The following is a 7,320-nucleotide window of genomic DNA, read 5'->3' on the forward strand; positions in this document are numbered from 1 at the left end:
AGAGCTATTTCAAATCCTGAAAGATGATGCTGTGAAAGTACTGCACTCAATATGCCAGCAAATTTGGAAAACTCAGCAGTAGCCACAGGACTGGAAAAGGTCAATTTTCATTCCCATCCCAAAGATAGGTAATGCCAAAGAATGCTCAAACTACTGCACAATTGCACTCATCTCACATGCTAGTAAAGTAATGCTCAAAATTCTCCAAGCCAGGCTTCAGCAATATGTGAACAGTGAACTCCCAGATGTTCAAGATGGATTCAGAAAAGGTAGAGGGAGAAGGCAATGGCACCCCACTCCAGTACTTTTGCCTGGAAAACCCCATGGACGGAGGAGCCTGGTAAGCTGCAGTCCATGGGTCGCTAAGAGTCAGACATGACTCAGCAACTTCGCTTTCAATTTTCACTTTCCACTTTCATGCATTGGAGAAGGAAATGACAACCCACTCCAGTGTTCTTGCCTGGAGAATCCCAGGGACGGGGGAGCCTTGTGGGCTGCTGTCTATGGGGTCCCACAGAGTCGGCCACGACTGACGCGGCTTAGCAGCAGCAGCAGCAAAAAAGGTAGAGGAACCAGAGATCAAATTGCCAACATCCACTGGATCATTGAAAAAGCAAGAGAATTCCAGAAATGCATCTATTTCTGTTTTATCGACGATGCCAAAGCCTTTGACTGTGTGGATCACGATAAACTGTGGAAAATTCTGAAAGAGATGGGAATACCAGACCACCTGACCTGCCTCTTAAGAAACCTGTATTCAGGTCCGAAAGCAACAGTTAGAACTGGACATGGAACAACAGACTGGTTCCAAATAGGAAAAGGAGTACTTCAAGGCTGTATATTGTCACCCTACTTATTTAGCTATATGCAGAGTACATCATGAGAAACACTGGGCTGAATGAAGCACAAGCTGGAATCAAGATTGCCAGGAGAAATATCAATAACCTCAGATATGCAGATGACACCACCCTTATGGCAGAAAGCGAAGAAGAACTAAAGAGCTTCTTGATGAAAGTGAAAGAGGAGAGTGAAAATGTTGGCTTAACGCTCAACATTCAGAAAACAAAGATCATGGCATCTGGTTCCATCACTTCATGGCAAATAGATGGGGAAACAGTGTCACACTTTATTTGGGGGGGGCTCGAAAATCACTGCAGATGGTGACTGCAGCCATGAAATTAAAAGACGCTTACTCCTTGGAAAGAAAGTTATGACCAACCTAGACAGCATATTCAAAAACAGAGGCATTACTTTGTCAGCAAAGGTCCGTCTAGTCAAGGCTATGGTTTTTTCAGTGGTCCTGTATGGTTGTGAGAGTTGAACTATAAAAAAAACTGAGCACCGAAGAATTGATGCTTTTGAACTGTGGTGTTGGAGAAGACTCTTGACAGTCCCTTGGACTGCAAGGCCATCCAACCTGTCCATCCTAAAGGAAATCAGTCCTCAGTATTCATTGGAAGGACTGATGTTGAAGCTGAAACTCCAATACTTTTGCCACCTGATGCAAAGAACTGACTCACTGGAAAGGACTCTGATGCTGGCAAAGATTGAAGGTTGGAGGAGAAGGGGATAACAGAGGATGAGATGGCTGGATGGCATCATCGACTCAATGGGCTTGAGTTTGGGTAATCTCCGGGAGTTGGTGATGGACAGGGAGGCCTGGCATGTTGCAGTCCATGGGGTTGCAAAGAGTTGGACATGACTGAGCAACTGAACTGAACTGAACTGAAATTAGAATATAGAAAAATTGTTAAGGCAACATTGTGCATGCGTACAAGCTCAATCATGTCTGACTCTTTGCGACCCCATGAACTGTAGCCCACCAGGCTCTTCTGTTCATGGAATTTTTCAGGCAAGAATACTGAAGTGTGTTGCCATTTCCCACTCCAGGGCATCTTCTTAATCTAAGAATCAAACACACGTCTTCTGTGTCTCCTGAATTGGCAGGCAGATTTTTTAGCACCTCACCACCTGGGAAGCCACGGCAATACATATATCATCAAGAATTATCAGCTATTTTTCTTCTCCTTAATTTATCGCCATGGCTCAGATGGTAAAGAATACACCTGCAATGCAGGAGACCAGATTTCGATCCCTGGGTTGGTAAGATCCCCTGGAGAAGGGAATGGCTACCCATGCCAGGATTCTTTTTGGAGAATTCCATGGACAGAGGAGCCTGGTAGACTACAGTCCAATGGGTCACAAAGAGTTGGACATGACTGAGTGACTAACACACACACACACACGCACACACATACACACCTATAAACTCATATGTATAGACATACATATACATATGGCTGTTCCAATTCACTGGGAAGAAAGGTGTGTTTCATTTTGTGCTGTTCCATGTCAGGGCACATGTATGTGACTGCTACTGATGGGAAAGAGTTTCAGTTCAGATGAGGCCTCTACAGAACCCCACCCCTCAGAACAAAACAAAGTCCCTTTCTGGGCACATTGCTTACATTTCCAAAACAGACTTTCTTCCATGCTGGTTCATGTGAGAGCTTGCTATGAACATGTCTCTGTCCCTTTCTGGACTTAAGCAATATTGGGGGACTTTTGTCTAGAGTTTCCATTGGTGCTTGAACATGGGGGCTGCTCAGCAGACATGTCAACATATGCCTGAATGTTTCTTTCCAAGTGAACTCTCATCTGTTCAGTAAGAACTAATTTGTGCTCACTACTGGTTTCCCTTTGCGATGGAGTCCTTATTAACACATCTTGATTTTTAGAGGGTGAGGGATAAATGGGAAAATGGGTACATTCACTTTGTATCTTTATTTACTTAAAGTTTTGTTTTCAGGCAAATGAATTCAATATATACCTTTCCCCAGGGTGAGAGGCTCACAAAGCAGAAGGAATGTCATTTTTCAGTCAACAGAAATAGAGGTAAGTCAATCTGGTGCCTACATGCTCTGTGAATGCTGGCGGCCAGCCAGAGTTCAGGTCTTAATTAAGCAGATTAGGCCAAAGAAAGCACAAATGCAAACCCAGGCAAATTACCAAAAATTGCTGTTATTCCAGCATTCCAACACACAGGATTTCTGAATATAAACTGTCCCCCCAAAATATTGTTGGTTAAGACTGAAGATAGCAAATCTTCTGGCTGACTGCAAATCTGTCTGCTGGAACTTCGGATATATAAACTCCAATCTGAGGCTTTTCCATACATACCAGGCAGGAGGGCCTCTGGGACTGTGTGTGTGTGTGCGCACGTGCATACACACATGCACACTGAAGATTCATCATGTCAAAAGCAGTACTTGCTCTGCAGTCCTTGTTAGAATAACCATATCACACAATGGTTTCTTTCTAAATAAACAGAGGAGGAGAGCTGGCCAATAAGGCCCTTTATAGGATACATCAGGCCAAATTTAATCAGCAGTCCCTGGATGCAGACAAGTGGTCTTCTATGTTGGCTGGCTTGGGGGGACAATATCATCCATCCTGTACACAGGCCCCCATAATTGCATCTCATTCCTGACTCCTGCAAAAAAAAATGACCCCCTCTTCCCATGGTTTGCAAAACACATGGGGAGGAAATAGCAGATCGGAGTTAACTGGGCAAGAATTCTAACCAGATGATAGAAAAATGTTTTGTCAAAGTAAGAGTTCTTTGAATTTTTAAGAGCCCTGTATAATTTAATACACAGTCTTTTCAAGATGAAGTCCAATATGGGGCCAGCAGAACTATATGCCATTATTTCAGAACATTTTGCCAATTCTTTCATTTTGGATTCTCCGAGAATCCAAAATACAACATTCTTTCTTAGTCCTCCCCCTACTTTTCTTTTTGGCAAGAGTATAAAAGAGTTTGCCACTTAAGCAACACTGTAAAATGACACAATTGAAGAAAAAATACCTTGTAAAAGTATACTGTGTTTTCATCTTTATTAAATAAACCCCATAAAGAAGTAATTTTTAAGAAGTCTATTAACCTACCATTGGTTTGTTGGGGGAGCTGGCTAGTGTCTTGCTCCCTGAGTCAGTGGCCCCTTTTGTTTGTGTCCATGTTATTTGTTTTCAGCTTTTTGTCTGCAATAGTCACTTGAAACAGGAAGTACTCTTCAGAGGTTGTTGCTCTTGACCAAGACTATGGATGAAGTGGATACAAGGCTGAGCACTTCCTTTGGGAAGAAACAACATGGGGAGTGGCTTTCCTGCTCTTTGGAGGTTTCCATCTGCAGGCATGAAGGCACCGTTTGCCTATTTTGGTATAGCCTGCCTCCTGACTTCCTAACCATTATCTACCCAGGTGTCTATATTCTCTGCCAAGGTAAGTCTACTGGGGGACAAAACTCCATATTTCATGATTATCTTCATTTTAAAAAAGTGCTCTTCCCTTTATTGTGAGTAGTTGAAAGCAGGAAAGTAATTTCGTAACAAGATTAATTCACAGAAAGGTAAGAATGACTGATAGCATTTTGAGGAATAACACTCCAAGTAATTTGTTTATACTTACAGAATAAGGACATACACTTCTTTGAGCATTTCATCTGTTTGAAAATAATCTATTCTGTCCCTGTGTGTCATTCAAAACCCAGTTTTAGGTTTCAAATATATTATCATGATAAAGTTAATTCAAAAGGATACATCTTTATTGACACTACTGTAAGGACTCGGATAGATAAACAAGACCTCTTCAAACCCACAGATCATATCATATTGGAAACTGGTTGCTCAGATCACTCTGTCATATTCTTATATCTAAAGAAGGACCGAGGATTAAAAACCTTCCTATGGTGTCTTTGAAAGATCCTTCCTTTGCATGGATGATGGGTCAGAGTGGCTTAATACCAGAAAGCATATTCTATAGAATAAAATAAATAAGCACATAATTAATTCCCATATAATCTATTCCCTTCTTTGCTTGGCCAGAAGTTCCTACCATTTGATCCTCTATCTGTGGAGTGAATATCGAAGAGGTACAAAAAGACAGCTATTCACATAGGAGGGGCTTTCAGAAGACTCCTAGCTTGTGTGAATACAGAACTGTAGAGACAACAGTCAAGACAAGGGTAAAATGAGCTGGCGAAAGCCTAAAGGCAATGGGCTGCTGCTGCTGCTGCTGTTGCTGCTGCTAAGTTGCTTCAGTCGTGTCCGACTCTGTGGAACTTCCCAGCCAAGAGTATTGGAGTGGGTTGCCATTGCCTTCTCCGAAAGGCAATGGACTAGATAACATGAATTAGGAGTTAAAGCCTCAGAGATCCAAATGGCTTTCCCAGTGAAAAATTCATTTATCTTGACCTAAGACAGGAAATGAAGAGGAGAAAGAAGCCACCAAGCAGAAGAAAGCTTAAACATTTGAAGAGAGAAAGTCTCCAGATGCCTATGGTGGAGACATTTTGGGAAAAGTTCCAGAAGTTTGATGGAGCTAGTGTGTATCAGTGGAATTGTGCCCTTCCTGCAGAGCCCTCTGGAGGACCAATAAACCCCACTGCAGGTCACCATGCTGGTTGGATTCTCATGAAGACAGAAAGGGAATGGTTAGAGCCACGGAGGAGGAGTGATGCCTCCAGGAATAATTTTCAAGAACATTTTATGATAATGGGATGAACATATTCAGTGGTGGCCAAAGATAGAGAGCAATTAACACTGAGAAGAAAGATTCATAAATTTAGAGTAGAAAATTTTGATTTGGAATTCCCAACTTTGCTCCCAACTATTTTAAAAGGTCCCTCCTGATGCTGTCTATCCGTATTGTGAAAACTCAAGTTTTCTGCAAAGTTACTAATGGCTCATATACCACGGTGCTATGCTCTTTAACTCCCAGGATAATTATTCCTCTCAATGCAAGGAAATCACTGATGGAAATACAGTTAACTTTATTGGACAGCAAATTTGCATTTATTCCTTCTGGGGGAATTAGTCTGAGGCAGTATAACTTGAAGGATCTCTATAAAGAGTAAATATAGATTGAGACTTGGCTCTTTTTTTCCTCAATAATCTAGATGATGGGCTATATGTGTCCTGCAAATGTCCTTTCTCTTCCTAGAACCTATGAAATCACTCTCCCTACCTCAGGCCATCTGGTGTTTGCATTACACTTTCATGTGGTTTTTCACTCACAAGACCAAGTCTTCACCCACCCTCTCTCATGTCAGGAATTTGATCCCAGCAATGCTTTGTCCAGCACTTCCGCTCCTTCTTTCACATGTTTCTTGAAGCACCATGATTTCCCTGAATAATAAAAGCTTTTTTTCTCCTTATTGTTTTCCTGCTATAGAACCTCCAGATATGAAATCAAATGTTGTACATAAACTGTGTTCATACTTTACTTGTGTATTTATTATTTATTCATGGGTATTGGTTGTTTGCATGCATGGCTTAGATGTTCTCTGTAGAAATATTCTCTTTTTTGTGTGTCAATAATGCCCATGTTCAGTTGTAACCTATTTAAAGGTAGAAAGTATGCTCTTTAGAGAGTAGTTTTCAAAATGAATCTCTCTCTCTCTATATATATATATATATGTATATATATATATATATATAATATATATTTCAAAACACTCAAGTTTTTTGTTCAGTGGTTTTTGTAAGTATAATTTGTTGATGTTCAAAATGGTTTTCTGGTCAGAGTGCACAATCACAGAGTAGAGACACTACACCATCATGAATAACCCCCACAGCTAAACTGCATTTGATAATGAACCATTGGTTCTGACAATGATGTTCAGTCATTGCCTGCTTTTTGTTCTTTTAAAAACGGCCTTCAATTATAATATGATCTTTGGTACTGTTTTTAATAAGTGAAAAACAATTTATAGTAACTGGCTTTCAGCAATTTGGGGTGAATCATTTCAGATAAATAAAGACAGCAGAAGAGGTGAATTGTCTCTATAGTTCCCTGACAACTAGGAGTCAATGATATTTACAAGGCAAGTGGGGAAGGCATCTTCCTTTATTTGCAGTGTTATAATATCTCACTGCATGGTCAGATTTTTAGGGATGTGGTGGGGCAGCCCTCTGTTACTCCCACTGCAGAGTTCCACTGATAAGCTGTTTGGAACAAACAAGACTGTGTTTAGATTGGATGTCTGAGACTGAGCCCAGTAGCAGTGTTGTAATTGTGGATGAGAAAGACCAGTAGGAGACACAGTGTATGGCTGATATTTGCCTCTTCCTGACCAAATGCTGCTGCATATGAATGAGCCTCTACAGAAACACAGTGTATGTCTTGGGGTGGGGATGGGGGTGTGGGTGTCAATAGAAAGGTTGACATGACTTTAGGGAACTCCAGGCTGCAATTGCATGGCCTGAGCAATAACAATGAAGGGGGCTTCCTTTGCTTCTGAGTTCTTCTCCAGAGAAGCT

General features: G+C 41.3%; 1 long non-coding RNA gene across 1 annotated transcript in view; it reads left to right on the plus strand.

Annotated features, from left to right (window-relative positions):
• The window catches only part of LOC106502433, a 58,807-nt gene extending 52,401 nt beyond the window's left edge, over window positions 1-6,406 (plus strand). Inside the window, exons 3-5 of the long non-coding RNA XR_001296017.2 lie at window positions 2,810-2,895; window positions 4,034-4,282; window positions 4,885-6,406. This is a non-coding gene — a long non-coding RNA (uncharacterized LOC106502433). The remainder of the gene's footprint in view (window positions 1-2,809; window positions 2,896-4,033; window positions 4,283-4,884) is intronic.

Source organism: Capra hircus, chromosome 8 (assembly GCF_001704415.2).
Source record: "Capra hircus breed San Clemente chromosome 8, ASM170441v1, whole genome shotgun sequence".
Lineage (NCBI taxonomy): Eukaryota > Metazoa > Chordata > Mammalia > Artiodactyla > Bovidae > Capra > Capra hircus.